Below are 16,857 nucleotides of genomic sequence, written 5' to 3' on the forward strand. Positions count from 1 at the left end.
TTACTTCCACCTACATATTTCCTTAAAGGTAAACATAACGGACCCCTGACAGTTAAGTCCAGTCGCAGACGACTCTGGGGTTGCGGCGCTCATCTCGCTTTACAGGCCGAGGAAGCCAGCGTCTGTCCGCAGACAGTTTTTCCGGGTCATGTGGCCAGCATGACTAAGCCACTTCTGGCACAATGGAACACCGAAACCAGAGCAGTGCACGGAAACGCTGTTTACCTTCCTGCTGGAGCGGTACCTATTTATCTACTTGCACTTTTTGGTGTGCTTTCAAACTGTTCGTTTGGCAGGAGCTGGGACCGAGCAACGGGAGCTCACCCCGTCGTGGGGATTCGAACTGCCGACCTTCTGATTGGCAAGCCCAAGAGGCTCAGTGGTTTAGACCCCAGCGCTACCCGCATCCCTACATATTCTTCTTACTCTCCCCCCCCATACCCTAGCTGGCCCATTAGGCCTTCTGACATAACACAAGCAAGATTCATAGTTCTCTCCATTCCAGCATAATTCTCTAGCTCACAGTTCATGGATTTTCATTCCACCCAGTGTAGCCTTGCTTCTTCCAAGAACCATAGAATGATAGAGTTGGAAGGGACCTTGAGGGTCCTCTAGTCCAACCCCCTGCAATGCAGGAATGTTTTGCCCAAGGTGAAACTCAAACCAACAACCCTGAGATTAAGAGTCTCATGCTCTACCAACTGAGCTATCACAGAGCTAATGTGAAGAAGCCAGACACCCTGGTGTCTAAAGTGCCTTCTGGCAGGACCTGTCCTACATTTCTGAGCCTCCTCCCTCAGGTAGTGGCTGCACTGGGCATCTGGGTCTGAGAGCTGCCCTTTTAATTCCCTAGAATTTCCTGAAGTGCCAGACTTTGTTTTTTCAAGAGGAACTCAGGGCAGGTGTCAGAGGTGGACCCTCCCAGGGTGTAGGCTCCAAGCACTTGCCCAATCAACCCACTTCATGGTCATGATCTCACCAAGTTTTCTTTTAAAGAGTCAGGTGGCTTTCCTGCCTTCCTTGCTCTGGGCCTTTCTGACACCTTCCCCAGAACAATCCAGCATTCCTGATCCCCAGTTTAGGAATATACATTCCAATAATAATAATAATAATTTATTATTTATACCCCGCCCATCTGGCTGAGTTTCCCTAGCCACTCTGGGCAGCTCCCAATCAAGTGTTAAAAACAGTACAGCATTAAATATTAAAAACTTCCCTGAACAGGGCTGTCTTCAGATGTCTTTTAAAGATAGGATAGCTGCTTATTTCCTTCACATCTGAAGGGAGGGTGTTCCACAGGGTGGGTGGCACAATCGAGAAGGCCCTCTGCCTGATTCCCTGTAGCTTCACTTTTCACAGTGAGGGAACCACCAGAAGGCCCTCGGCGCTGGATCTCAGTATCTGGGCTGAACGATGGGGGTGGAGACGCTCCTTCAGGTACGTGGAGGAAAAGCTGTAGCTCAGTGGTAGAGCATATGGATCTTAGGAACAGTGGAAGTTGCCTTATCTCAATTTCTTGGTCCTTCTGACCATATTCCAAGCCTTAGCTGGAGATGCTAGGGATTGCATCTGAGACCTTTTGCATGCAAAGGAGATGTTCTGCCACTGAGTTCTGGTCCCGAGTTAAGGTCCCAGGTTCAATCCCCAGCGTCTCATGGGGGAAAGACCCTTGCCTGATATGCTGGACTGCCAATTGACGTGGACCAGCCTTCCCCAACCTGCTGCCCTCCAGATGTTTTGGCCTTCAGCTCCAGCCAGCGCAGCTGTGGTAGAATTCTGCTGCAGGCCAAACTAAGCTTAGATGGGCTAAGGGCCTTGGCTTGGCATAAGGAGGCTACCTATGTACAAAAAAAGCCCATTTCTTTAGAATTTTGTTGGGATTTTTAACAAAGCAAAATGCAGGATGCAAGATAGACCATCACAGTCCTCAAAATGAATATTGCAGAATCATAGTTGGTTCATGCTTGTTGCAACCACTAAAGCAGAGAACTCATCAGCCGCTCATAATGACCAGGCTCATTACAGAGATAAGAGACACTGCTGACTTTAAATGCTCTGGGTAGAGCTGATGCCAATACAGTGGTACCTCAGGTTACATACGCTTCAGGTTACACACTCCGCTAACCCAGAAATAGTGCTTCAGGTTAAGAGCTTTGCTTCAGGATAAGAACAGAAATCGTGCAGTGGCGGCACAGCAGCAGGAGGCCCCATTAGCTAAAGTGGTGCTTCAGGTTGAGAACAGTTTCAGGTTAAGAACAGACCTCCGGAACGAATTAAATACTTAACCTGAGGTACCACTGTACACCAAAAATGATCCCATAGATTGGGAATGGTGAATTATGAGCATGTTTACTCATAAATAAGTCCTGCTGTGTTCAATGGGGCTTGCCTCCAGGTAAGGGCTTAACCCCGTAAAAAAAAAAAAGGGGTAAAGAATTTATATTGTAACACACTAAGGGATCTGGCTGCCACATAGGGCTGAGGGAGGCATAATGGTTTTCGCTTTCCTCCTAGGAAGTCAGAAGGGTCTAGCTCAGTGGTGGGGAACCTGTGGCCCTTCAGATGTTGTTGGACTCTAATTTAAGTACACACCATAGACTTAAAGCACACATGACTTCCCCCAAAGAATCATGGGAACTGTAGTTTGTTAAGGGTGCTGGGAATTGTGACTCTGTTGGGGTAAACTACATGTCCCGGGATTCTTGGGGGGAAGTCATGTGCTTTCAATATACTTTAAATATATATTGGCATGCCTTGACAATGTTATGGGTTTGGTTCCAGATGGTTTCAATAAAGTGAATATCGCAATAAATCGAGTCACATCATATTTTGGGGGGTTTCCCAGTGCATATAAAAGTTATGTTTACACTATGCTGTGGTCTATTAAGCCAGGCCCCCTTGGCAGCTGGGGAGGGAGGGGGAAAACCCAGCCCCAGCCCTAGCCAGCTCCACTCCCTTGGACAGAAGAGCATTGGTGGTGGACTTCCTTCCCCTGCTGGCACCTGGTCCTCGTGAGAAGCAATATCTGCGAAGCACAATAAAACAAGGTGTGCCTGTAGTGTGTATATGCTGCCAGAGAAGAAATGGCCAGCAGAAATGGAGGAAAGGGAGAGAGAAGGGAGTGTGTGTGGACAGGGAAGAGGAGTAATTGTAGGGCTGCCATACGTTCAGATTTTCCTGGGATTTCAAAGGCGGAATTAACATCCAGGGAGAATTTCTGAAAGGCTGCGCATTGTCAATCAAAAATTGTGGTGTTTCGGCTCAACAACGTTTTGGCTGTGCTGGCTTTTACGCTTTGAAATATGGCTACCCTAAGAAACTCACAAGGCTAATGTTCACATGTTGATTTGAAATGACTAGACAAACCTTTGGCTGCCAGCCTCTAGGCCGGGGCTTTCCAAACTTGGGTCTCCAGCGGGTTTTTTTGGACTACAACTCCCATCATCCCTAGCTAGCAGGACCAGTGGTCAGGGATGATGGGAACTGTAGTCCAAAAACAGCTGGAGACCCAAGTTTGGAAAGCCCTGCTCTAGTCCACTACTAAAGCTTTATAACCACAGCAGTACACTACTATCACCCCCCAATCATTCATTCTAGTGCTTGCTTCGGGTTGTGGGGGCGGGACTTGGCGGAATACCTACAATGGGCAGAAGTTTAACTTTGTGCTGTGTGATATATATTTGTATCTTGCTTTTCTGCCCAGGAGCTCAAGGTCATGTATGTTTTCCTTTCCTCTCCCCTTTTATATTTGCAATAGTCCTTTGAGGTAGGCTAAGCAAAGTTACTATATGTCCATAAGAAGCAGTTCTTGTCAATAGATTATTGGGGGGGGGCGCCTCGGAGGGAAGGCAGAGACCGCAATCCACAAACAGTGGTACCTCGGGTTACAGACGCTTCAGGTTACAGACGCTTCAGGTTACAGGCTCCACTAACCCAGAAATAGTACCTCGGGTTAAGAACTTTGCTTCAGGATGAGAACAGAAATCACGTGGCGGCAGCGGGAGGCCCCATTAGCTAAAGTGGTGCTTCAGGTTAAGAACAGTTTCAGGTTAAGAACGGACCTCTGGAACAAATTAAGTTCTTAACCCGAGGTACCACTGTACAATGAACTGGGGCCTCTTCCCTCTTCCCTCTCCTTCTGGTGCCAATCTGCACAAGCACTCAGAGGAGAAGAGGGTGGCCGTGCGCCCTGGTTTACAGAGGACAGCCCTCTCTTTGAAGGGCTCTATCCGGTCCAAGTCTGGATTAAGGAGAAGCAGGAGAGGCCTTGAAGTTGCCTGTCACTGGTGAGCACCTGAACAGCAGACAGAGCAGGCCACCAGGTTGCAGCCTTTCCCAACCATGCCGAGAGCCAGTGCTGGTCCTACTCAGGAGTAGACCCGTTGAAGTCAAATTCACACCACTTACTTAGGTGCATGTGTTTTCTACTACTCTGACCCGAACTTAGTTGAATGGATGCATCTCTGAATTTGCATCTTGACAAAAAATCAGCGTATGGAAATTTGACGCAGACCTGGCATCCTCTCTTTTTGTTGATGCGCCGCCGTTCCTCTTTTGAGCCAATGCGTGTGTAGCCTCCTCTCTTAGAGGAGAGAGCGCAAGGGGACCAGGAGGCTCCAGAGGTCAGCAGTTGGACCTCTGCAGGGAGTGGGCCTTAGCAGATGCCCAGTGTTGTGACCCCTTACCCCTTACACACATGCCCCACAAAGTCTTGAGCCACACTCTACCTTCCTATCCCCAAACACCAGTCTCTGGTTCTGGTCCTTCATGCAGACATTTTACAAAGCGACTTGGAAACAGCAGAAACAATGTACCTTCTCAATCTCACTCTTCTTCCCACACCCTGAATTATCCATCACACCTGTGGCTGGTTTCTCCCCCCCACCCAATGGTTTCTGGGATTCAAACTTGCAGTGGGTTGAACTGGCTGATGCTTTCAAACCTCTCCACCACTATGATTTCCTGTCTGACCTGGAAGCCCTGCACCAGTTGTGCCTGATTGGGCTGTAGTAAACATAGAGAGAGCTGGACGGAACTCTGCACATGCTCAGAGACAATCTTCTTGATATATTCTGGGGCTTAGCACTGATACAGAAACGGTCTGTTCTAGGAATGCAAAGCAGTGAGATCTCACCTGAAGCACTGAGCTCCCCTCATCCCTTCCTCGATTTCCTAGCCCTCAGTGCTCATAATTTCAGGCCAGTTCTCTTGATGGGTTTCTGTGGAAGGATGGGGGGGGGGAGCAAGCCTTCTCGTGCAACCCACCCCCCACTCCATTGGAAGACTCATCTCTTCCATTGTTTTATATTTTGCAGAAGTTGATGTCATGAAACACAAAGATGACAACTGCCCTCACATCCCAGACCGATATATGGGAGTCACACAAGAAATACATTTGGAGCAGTGGGGTGGGGGTTGAAAACATGTAGAGCAGGGGTGAGTTGCTTCAAGTACATGGCTGTTGTCCCAACCTCCAGTCTCCTCCAATTGCATGGGGCTCTGGAATCCAGGGTGCCCCCCCCAGTCTGCCCCACATGCACATCTCCACACACACACCCGCCCCTGACGCCCCCAGCCATCAAGGCTTTGCTCCCTTCCGTTGCATAGTTATGGTTTTCTCCAAGATATGTTTGTGCTTTCAGAGAGTCCAGCATCATCCCCCTCACAATGGATTTTCAAGCACTTTTTTTCCTTGGCTTGTGTCTCCAGGGGTTTCTATTTATGCCCTCGACTGCATTTGTGCTGAAGAGAGGGACCAAAAAAAGACCTAAACTCTCTGTCTCTCTCTCTCTGTGTGTGTGTATGTGCATGTGTGTGAAGGATAGGAAAATAGTATCTGGCCTAGAATGGAGGGCCATGGGGATAGGGGCAGTCTGAATGGCAGAGAGTCTGTCATGGGGAGGGGTGGCACCAGAAAAAGGGTGGGGGGGCGCAGAAGGCACAAAGTATATTTTTATATAGAGAGAAATAGCAGCATATGTTAACCACAAGAGTCCACAAATTGGGGGGGGGGAGTAATGGGGGCAGTTCCTTGTTAGAGGGCCCAAATCCTTGTGGGGGGGCAGATCCTTGTGGGGCACGCTCTCTGATACCGCCCCTAGTTAAGGAGAGAAATAAAAATATATCCTTTCCCCCCTTTCCTCTTTAACCCCACTAAATATCAACCTCCCTGCCCTACTCCCTATGTAACAGCGCCCCCTACTGCCTGCCCACAGCATTGTTTATAGCCCCTTAGCAGTGAAGTGTCAACTCCCCCCCCCCCCCCCCCCGTGGAGAACCTTTATTCGATTCCTCCCATCTGTGATTGTTTTATTTTGGTTACAGAAGGCGGCGCAATATGGTCACCCTACTCACACACATTCCTCTTCCTGTTCCAGATCTGTATATGCATACACAACATTCAAGGGAGAAGGAGTGTGTGTGTGTGTGTGTGTGTGTGTGTGTGTGTGTGTGTGTGTGTGTGGCGGGAGAGGGGGAGAGAGAGTGGATGATATGTTTGTGGGAACGGATAGGAGGAGGTTTGTAAGGACAGCCCAAGGCCCCATCTGCACTGTCCGTTTCAAGAAGTATCATACCACTTTAAACAGTCATGGCTCCCCCTCACCCCAAAGAATTCTGGGAACTGTCATCCAATAAGCTTGCTGAGAGTCGTTCGTTAGGAGAGCCCTACTTCACCCCACAGAGCTACAGTTCCCAGAGGGGTTGGTTGTTAAGGGGAATAGGGGTGTCTCCCAACAATGCTTGGCACCCTTAGCGAGCTACAGTTCCCAGAATTATTTGGAGGAAGCCATGACTGTTTAAAGTGGCACGATACCACTTTCAATGTACTGTGCAGATGGGGCCAAAGACAAAGATACGGATGGGAAGCAGCTGCCTTAATTCTGAGTCCGACCACGGCTCCATCTAGGTCAGTACTGTCTACATTGACTAGTAGCGGCTCTCCAGGGTTCCATGCAAGGTCTCTTTTCCTAGCCAACCCTGGAGATACGGGGGATTGAATCTGGGGCCTTCTGCATTCAGAGCTGGTGCTTTGCCACTGAGCTATGGCCCCCCAAACAAACAGAAGATCACATGGGCAGAGAGAGGTTTAAAGACGTGGGTGAGGCTGTCACTCACTGGAAGTCGTTAGGCAGAGGCTGGGCAGCCACTGTAGTGTAGTGGGTAGAGTACTGAAGTAGGACCTGGGAGACCAGGGTTCAAATCCCCACTCGGCCATGAAGCTCATTGGGTGACCTTGGGTTGGCCGCTATCTCTCAAGCTAACCTACCTCACAGGGGTGTTGTGAGGATGATGTGGAGAGAGAGGCAGAAGTGTGTACACCCCCTTGAGTTATTTGGAGCTATGCTGTGATATATACTAAATAACAATAATAGTAAATATGGAGGTGCTCTGCCTCTCAATTTCCTGCATCATCCAGGGGGGTTGGACCAGATAGCCTACAAATACGTTCTCCAACTCTAGATTGTAAGATTATAGGATGGACAGATGGGTGGACAGACATTTACAAGAGAAGAGGAGGAAGGATGATTGGCAAACAGATATTTATTGCCATGATGGATGCGCAGATAGGTATTGACGGATGGGTTGCTCTGTGGCTCAGCTTGATGACATAAGTTTTTCATGTAGTTTGTGCATAATTTACTATAAGTGGTATGTTGTTTCCCACATTGAAGTGATGCACACATTAGCAGCTTAAAATGCAGCAATGTCACTTCCCCTCCCCATTTCAAGTCGCACTTGCATGTTGCTGTACGCGCCTGAGGGTGGGAATGTCTTTACCCGATGCACTTTATGTTTCCCTGTGCCTGCAATGCGCCCCCCAAACTCCTGCTCAATGAAGCTGTCATCTGGCCATGGCCTGTCATCTGCACATGTGCAGTGACTGTTTCTAGCGTACACACCTCAGTTTCACCATGGCTTCCATCTTCAAATCAGATGGGAACTGGTTTGTGGGGAAATGCCTCCAACAGCTGTATTTCTCAAGATAGATAGAGATTGTGGCTAATGTTATGTGTACAGCGCTTCAAACACCAGCAGTGGGAGCGCACTGGAGCCAGAGTAAGTCGTAATGCGTACACAGTATCAGTCTGCAGGACAGGGCCAATTAAAAAATTAAGGACAATATAGTTATACAAGGAAAACAGACAGGATTGTGAGAGGTGCATGAGCAAAAGACAATAACTTGGCACGAGAGGAGATCCACACCAAGAAAGCAATGAGTGGAAATCTCTCCATTGAACTTGCATTCAAAGAGCTGGCCTGCAGGGTTCATCATACAATATGTCTAATGCAACTTTCCAAAACCTATTATATACTGATCTGTAAGTGCTCGCTGTCACAAGTCCTAAAGTTCTCTGTACATAAGATATTCTATTTCCATGCTCAAAACAACTCATCTGGAATAACCACTGTCCATTTTTAATAGCAATCACAAACTCCAGTTGCTCAGTAAACATGCTATGAGAGAGTATGAGACATCTACCCTTTTCACCCCCCATTTCTAAACTCAACTCGTGAGTCCCAAAGGGTGGTTGAAGATACTTAAGGAGCAACAAATCTGTGCTATGTTGCCTTGAGTATGTTCTCCTAGCCTGAGTACAAACTTGCTGAGTAGCACCTACAGATCAAGAACCAATGCTGAGCAGTTGTTAAGAGTGAATGAAGCTCATAGCTATCTATAAACCCATCACCTCAGTTGGGTTTGCAGTGAAGTGCCTATAATCCAAGGCTGTGAGTTTGAGATGCACATGCTTTGCATACAGAAGGTCCTAGGTTTGATCTCAACCATTCAGTAGTATCTGGTCTCACTGGGACTGGCAGGGTGGAAGGAAGGAGGACAAACAGTAGGTGGAGCCAGAGGACCAATAACTCGCAGAACCAACTCTAGTTTTGCTCCCTTCCCTTCTGAGTTCTACAAGGGCAACAAGACCAAGGAAGAGGATGCTAATGGGCAGTGCCATGCCCTGGACTGGTTGCAAGCAGGAAGGCAGGGAGCTGGTGGGAGCTGGCTGAGGGCAATGCCCCATTTGCCCTAATGGACCAGCTTCCATTATCTGCTGTAGCAGGTCATGAGAACCCTGAGACCCTGGAGAGCCACTGTTCGTCAGAGTAGGCAATATTGGTCATCTGGTCTGGTCTAAGGAAGCTTCCTATGATCCTACAAGTGTTGACATTTGACCCCTTTCCCTTAAGTTAGGGTGACCACCCTTTCCCCCAGTCTTGCTCCTGAGCCTTTAACAGCAACCTGCTCCATAGAAATTTAGCTGGTGGAGCTTTTGCTGCCACATATTTCCATGGCAGGAAAAGCTTCCCGTTAACTGCAGTCGCTGGTGTCCGTTGGGGCTGGTTGGGCAGATGCAGGGAGCCTAGTCAGTAGGTGGCGCCAGAGAGCCAATGACCTGCAGAACCAACTCATTCTAGTTTTGTTCCCATCCTTCTCCTCCCTGCTGAGTTCTACGTGGAGATTCAGGAGCAAGAGGAAGCTGACAGCCAGTGCCATAAGTAAGAAGGCAGGCAGGCAGGCAAGGGCTGTTTGGAGGCCAATTGTGGAGCAGTGCCCCATTTGCCCTAATGAACCAACTTCTACGGCCTGTTAAGCCACTGACTGCAGTGTGGTGTTCTGACTAGGGAGATGCAGGTTCAAATCGCTGCTCTGTTATTAAACTGAGTGGATGATTTTGGCTATCAGTTGTCCTAAGAGAGCTGTTGCAAGACTAACACTGGGATATTATTAGGGTAAAATGGGATAAGCCCATGTATTTTGCCCTGCTCACTCTGGATCGGATTGTGATGAATTAAACATATAAATGGGGACTGCTGCTGAAATGCCACCGAAAGTGAAATCCAAAATGAACTTGTAGGCTCCTTCTCAGGCGAAGGCTCTGCATAATTTCAAGAAAAACCAAAAGAGTTCCAATAAAACTAGCAACATTTCCCAGGAGATTTTTGCGCATGCACCCATGTGCACACACACACACACACACACACACACACACACACACGGGTGCACTTTCCACCTAACACAGACTTTCCATGTTAAAAGGGCCACCCGTGTTCAGAGGCCAAATAAATAGGCCAAAGGAAACCATCTTTGTTACAGTTTAATCTCACTCTTCCTGCAAGGAGTTCAGGATGGCACTAATGGTCCCATCTCCCCCAATTCATCCGCACAACAACCCTGTGAGGAAAGTGAGTCTGAGAGAGCATGACAGGCCCAGAGCCAGCCAGTTAGCTTCATGGATGAGGAGGGATTGAGGGTGCAGGGTGTCCTCCCAACACACTAGCCACTATACCACACTGCCTCCCATACAATAAGCATAAAAGTGTTTCCCCTCCCCATAACCACTAGTGTAACTCATAAAACGATTCCTTCTCCTCTACCACCACCACATGGGTCCCCCCACATTCTGCCCCACAGCATGCTGTTGTCGTTGTATAGTTGATTGTGTGTGTGCGCCCCCCACAAATGTGACAAACCTAGCACAAATGCAGAGCACATTCTGCTTGACCCCTCTGTATCTCATGCACCCATATGCTAGATTAAATCTCACCCTTTAGCTCAATGCCAGAACCCACCCCAAATACCTCTTCCTTTCTCCCAGCTCCACAGCAACCACATCTCTTCCCTCCAGCAAATACTGTACCATATTCATCTGTGGCGGGGAATACAATCTTACAGCAATGTCACCATCTGGGATTAAACATTTGTGGGTTTGTTTGTTTTCAGGGGCGCGCAGTGAGACAGAAATATACACTGTATTATATGCAAAATCTTGCTCTTTTTGCTTGAAGCCCATCTCTCTTTCAAGTAGACTCACACATCCAGCAGAAAAACACGGAGGGGGGAGGAGGAGGGGTTGGGAATAGCTCCTGGACGCAAGCTAAAACCTCAGAATTGCTGTTACAATTATAATATCGCAGTCTGTACACACAAAGGGCTCATTCTGAGAATTTTGTTATTTGTGCGCTAGCATTGAGAATTCACACACACAAACATGCACACCGAGGGTATAGAATTCACATAGACTTCAATGTTGAAAGGAATTCACTTGCACGACCACAGTACATACTCTCTCAAAGAGGGCAATCTGCCAAGAATTAATGGGAAATATGCAAACATTAAATCTACTCCTGCCACACACACACAAACAAACAAACAGTTAAATAAGATGCACATATAAGACTACACACACACACACACCTCATCCTCATCTTTATGTACCATGTAATCTAAGCACCGAGGCGTTAAAGGAGCCTCCCATAAATCAGGTACCCTTATGTGCACTAACATGAAGAGGGGTGGGAGGTAAGCGTAAACATAATTCAATTGACACCACCCTGTGAAATTGCACACACAAGCTACAGAGACAGGAGCTAATAGTAATCACAAACACAGACACACACCATTGGATAATCTAGACAGATTGATGTTAAAAGGATTGAAGAGGAGCGCTCTCTCTCTCTCTCTCTCTCTCTCTCTCTCTCTCACACACACACACACACACACACACAGTGCTGTAGAAAATCACAGGCACATGCATTACATACCAGTGCAACACCTTGACAAAGGTGTCAAAGCTACCCTAATGCTGCATGCTGTATTTAAACAGAACAAAACCAGTGAAACATACTAGTGCTATGTTGGAAGTGTGCTAAAGGGACAGTACCAAACTACGGGCTGGAATCACTCTCCTAACATAGAACACTGTTTTTAAATCACAGACATCCTGCCTGCCAGGCAGTGCAGTGCACAGAGAAAGGTGCAGAATGAATTTACATCCAGCAATCCTCTCTCTCTCTCTCTCTCTCTCTCTCTCTCTCTCTCTCTCACACACACACACACACACACACACACTATACTGGTGCAGCATACGGCTCATCTAAATTAGCAGTTCTGGCTGTTTTGCAACACACATACAAAATGCATTTAAAGGGATTTGTATCTACTAGGCGTCAAAAAAAGAATAATAGGAAGATGGGTGTAGTGTTGTATAAAGGCATGAACCCACACCGCTCCGTAGGTAATGTTATAGTTGAAAAGGTTTAACTGAAGGCAGCTGTTTGAAATCAGTTTTGTGTTTGTGCTTGGCTCTACAGAAAGCCAGAGAAATCTACAGAAAGGACGCTGAACCGTACATGCTTACTAGGTGTAACGGGAATCACACACACTGAAAAACATGAGATTTCATATGAAGTGACATGCAGTGTTTTGCATTGACTATACGCACATATATGTACTAGCAAGGAGAGTTCCCACCTGCACAGACTCCACATTTCTGGGGGAGAGGAGGATTATGCCAATAAAAATTGCTTCCCATGCACCTCAGTGCAATAACAGAACCGCACAGAAACGAGTTAAGGATGTGTGTTCTCTTCACTAACTTATTACCAAAGAATCCAAACACATCATCGCCAATCTGTGCTGTTATGTACCAGAGAAAACCCAGCCTTCATCCAAGAGGATCTGAAGGAATTCACTAACACACCAACCAGAGGGCTTAAAAGTTAAGCATCTGCAATGCACATCAGGTGCTACAAAACAGCCATTCCGCTGCCCCTCAAGGAAAGGCCACAAGCTCACACCCAGGCCAAAGTTGTCCAAAGTAACACAACACGGGGCGAATCATCCAGAGTGGGAACCCAAAAGAGCAGCGTGACATTAGCGAGATTCTCTTTTACTTAGGACCAGCCAAGCAGGTTACAAGCTCCTTAATTGCACAGAACTCCGGGGCTGCCGGGGAAGAGTCCTGTGTAACTCTGAGGCTTCCATCCTCTTAGAACTATTGGCTGATCTGAGCCATGCTAACCCCTCTCCTCATTCTGGGTCTCTAATGCAGATGGACACACAGAGAGAGCAACCTGCCTTGAAGCGAAGGAAAGGCGATTCCCAAGCAGGACAATGTAGCAGCTGTGTTACTAGCAGGGATTTCAGCGCACTGTTGGGAAGGGAGGTGGGCTAAGCGGGGGTCTGTATCTCTCACCTTGCTGTTAGAATCCCACCGGAGCTTTGAGATCCTGGCTCTTCCACCGAACCTGCATCGCTTTCCTGCTTTTTATTCTTAGTTATCTCTCCTTTTTTTCTCGCTCCAACCTTCCAAGGGGTGGCTGGGAGTTGGGATGGGATGTCACCCGTTCCCTCTTTCTTAAGGGAGGGTATCTTCTTGAAGGGCCGGTGACTACGCGACCCCCAAGCGACGATGGGTCTCTATCGCGGAAGGCCCCATCCAGAAGTTTGCTTCATCCAAAAAGTGGGAGAAGGAGAAGAAGAGGAGGAAAGAGAGAAAGAGAGAGAGATGGATGAGAGGAGAAGGGGCTGCAGTCTTCTTCGAGGAGGGGGGACACGACAGAATGAAAGAGGGAGAAGAAGGAGGGAGCTCTGGGAAGGGGGGGGCGCGACGAATGCAGCAGCCAGCCGCGGTTCTGTGGGGTGGGAGCAGGAGGGCGAGCTGGCGGTGGTCAATATGGAGCTGGGGGCCGGAGGAGCCGAGCTGGGGGGCCGGAAGAAGGAATGCAGCAGGAGCAGCAGGAGGGAGACGGGGAATGACAGGATGAAAAAGGGAGCCAAGCGGACGAATGCAGCAGGGGGAAGAAGGGAGCGCGCGAGCAGACGACAGAACGAGGGACGCAGAAGGAGAGGAGGGGAAGAGGCAGAGGGGCGAAGAGAGGGGTGCAGGAGAGGGGGAGGCGGAGGGGGGTTGAAAAGGGGTGCAGCGGATGGGGGAGGGGGAAAGGGAAGCCCTCGAAGGGACGAAGGAATCGGGGACGCGGAAAAGGGGGAGAGAATAGAGGAGGGATCCCGGCAGAAGGAGAGAGAGGGAAGGAAAGGAAGAGGGTCCGGAGGAGGAGGAGGAGGAGGCGGAGGAGAGGAGAGTGCTATGGGGGGGTGTTTCCAGGCAGGAGGCAAAGGACTGAAAAAGCCACGCAATGGCGAGAGGCTCGGGGGGGGGGGCAAGGGAATGCAGCAGCAGAGAAAGGGAGAACAAGCGAGTGGGGAGCGATCAGAAATCGCAGCAGGAGGAAAACCCGTTTGGGGGGGGGGAGTCAGGGAGCGCAGCAGAGATGCGGGTAAAAGAGGGAGGGGGAGAATTAAATCAATAAGTCCCAGTTGGGGGAGAGGAGGGTCTCCCTGAGCCAAAGATAGCCTCGTTATCTGGAGGGCGACCCCCAAAAGGGGGGGAGAGAAGGGTGGCTGTGCGGGGGGGGGAGGGATCGTTGGATGGAAAAAGAGAGCGGGCGAGGGGGGCTGCGGTGGAGGCGCGCCGGAGGAGGGAGGAGGAGGGAGCCCGAGAGAGAGAAAGGCTGCTACCGATTTTGTCCTGGGGGGCTTCGATCGGGCAGTGATGCCGCAGTCGGGTGCCGAGAGGTGGCTGCCTGTCTCTCGGTCCCCCTCCCTCCTGCTTTCCCCCTCTCTCCCTCTCACACACTCGCACACTCACACGCACGCACACAAACACACAGGCTGGCACGCACAGGGCGCCCCCGCGGCCGGATCCCGCACGATCACGGGATCCGCTTGGCTGGGAACTGACGAGGGGCGCGAGGAGAATTCACAATCGCCCCAGCCAAGCGCGCGCGCACACACACACACACACACACACACACACACACCCCAGCCCGGCTCCCTGCAGCTGGCCGTGATGTCAGAGGGACCACTCTTAAAGGGACACGACGCCCCGGCTTCCCGCCCCGACCTCGCCAGCCGGGGGGAAAGTGGGCTCGTCTGCTGGGTGGTGTGTGTGTGTGAGAGAGAGACAGAGAGACAGAAAGCGGATAGATGTGAATAGGAGAGGAACGCACACGACAGATAGCAAGCGAGCAGGATGCAGCGGGGAATATCCGAAACGTGGGGAATGTCGACATTCTCCACATGTCTGACACTCGCGATAACTAACATTCGCTCTGCCCGCATTCACATGTGTGTGGAGCGCGCGTGTGTTGGTCTAGACTGTCGACAGTCAGATATAAAAGTCAGCCTTCACCAAATTTCGGACAATGAGCTAGCTTGGATGTCTGCGTATGTTTTGGCACACACACACACACACACACACACACACACACAACATATACGTGTGCCTTAGTGCGGGCATCTGAGCCCAATACATTCACAAAACCGACCTGGGATTGTCAGCATTTCGTCTATGAAAGCGAAGAGTTAACCGATGTTTGGACAGTCATTGTAGCCTATGGAGGTGTTTTTTCCCCTCTTGGTACCTGTCATATACAACACCTATCATTAGCATCATCATCGCCATTACCTGTATCAGCAGCACCAAAGATTCACAGCCGATGCTGCTGGGATAATGCCAAGTAAATACAGTTCGTTAAAAATGTTAATGATAACAAAACGAGACACCCACAACTGGCACCTGCGCCTTAGAGCACCACCTTATTTTCTGCACACCTCTATGAAATGCACGTAACTCTCCTTCTCACCGCCACGCGGGCGCGGAGTCCCCCCTAGTGTGAGCATCAGGATGGGTGGCGAAGGGAGAAAAGAGGTTTTGTAATGAGCCTTCATACGAGGAGTTCCTAGGACTGGCCGTGAGGGGACTGAGCGTCGATGCTCTCTGGAGCCAGAAATCTTGAAAAGGGGAGGGAGATCAGGCTTGGCTTCCTTTTTTTTCTTTTTTCTTTTTGTAGTCTCGGTTCCTGAGGTCTCTTCGGAAGCTGAAGGGACTCCAGCCTAAGTCAGGAGGGCTCCTGGTCTCTCTCAATGAGAGCCTCGTTCAGTACACAACAGAAGATAATCCTGCTGACCCACAAGAAATGACCCAATCCCATATTATGGCAAAACCTTTATCAGATCCTCATTAAATATCATGGCCTTATGAAGCTTATTGCCATAGTTATTAATATGAGTTTTGGTCACGTTGGAAGCTTCAGATTCCTTGGATCTCCAAGTGGTAATCTAGTGAGTTCACAGAACTGGGTTTTTGGGTTCCCTTGGTATGTGGAGGAAGTAAATGGGAAGAAACTGGGAGAGGAGCAGCTGTTGACAACTGGGAGGCACGGAACTGGGAGACAAGCCTGCAGCTGTCGTAGCTGAGAATGATGGGAGTTGTAGTCTCCAAAACGTCTGAGGGGCACCTGGTTGCGGAAGCCTGAGTCACAGGAGAGACACATCAGTGGGTTTTAAAAATTTATTGTTGTGATTTATTCATCACCTTCCGCACATGTCCCAAGGCGATGCACAAAATAGGATTGAAACAGCTAAATAGCAGTTACAAAAATAAACAGAAACAATGTAGAATGAACACCTATGGGAGACACTTATTCATCCATCTGGGTGGAGCAAAAATGTATTCTGGGGAAATGTAGAGAGTGGGCTCCTGGCCTATCTCAACAGGGGGCGCTGTTCCACAGAGCAGGGGCAGCCACACTGAAACCCCTGGATACTTCAAGATTTACTGTTTGGAGCTGAGCTTCTGAGCACTGCAGGAAATAGGAGCCAGTGCTCAAGGAAAGTGGCAACAGGTAAAGGGCCCCAGGGGCTGATCGGAAGTGAGGGCCTGAGACAGTGGGAGCAAGATGTAGGAGCTTGTGGGAGCCCGAGGAGCAATGAAACTGATGGAGCTGGGTGGGAAGAAAGAAAGAAAGGGACTGAGACTCAGGTAGATACAGCTGTAGGAGTGAAGGAAGAAGGAGGGTCTGTTTCAACATTTCTGCATGCTTTAATCTGATCCTCTGTGTGTGGGAGCTAGGACTATTCAGTGCCTACACTTTGCACGTGCTCAGAGGCACTCTTTTTAGTACAGTGGTACCTTGGGTTACAGTCACTTCAGGTTACAGACGCTTCAGGTTACAGACTCTGCTAACCCAGAAATAGTACCTCGGGTTAAGAACTTTGCTTCAGGATGA

The 16,857-nt window shown here is 49.2% G+C and overlaps 1 protein-coding gene across 1 annotated transcript in view; it reads right to left on the reverse strand.

Moving 5' to 3' along the window:
* Nucleotides 1-14,573, reverse strand: part of CACNG7 (calcium voltage-gated channel auxiliary subunit gamma 7) — a 39,920-nt gene extending 25,347 nt beyond the window's left edge. The window contains exons 1-2 of the mRNA XM_083584109.1: nt 14,306-14,573; nt 12,981-13,234 (exon numbers count right to left, since the gene is read on the reverse strand). The gene's annotated coding sequence lies outside the window, so the exon portion shown is untranslated. The remainder of the gene's footprint in view (nt 1-12,980; nt 13,235-14,305) is intronic.
* Between the last annotated feature and the right edge of the window lie 2,284 nt (nt 14,574-16,857).

Source organism: Podarcis filfolensis (assembly GCF_964270895.1).
Source record: "Podarcis filfolensis genome assembly, chromosome: 13".
NCBI classification, from domain to species: Eukaryota; Metazoa; Chordata; class Lepidosauria; order Squamata; family Lacertidae; genus Podarcis; species Podarcis filfolensis.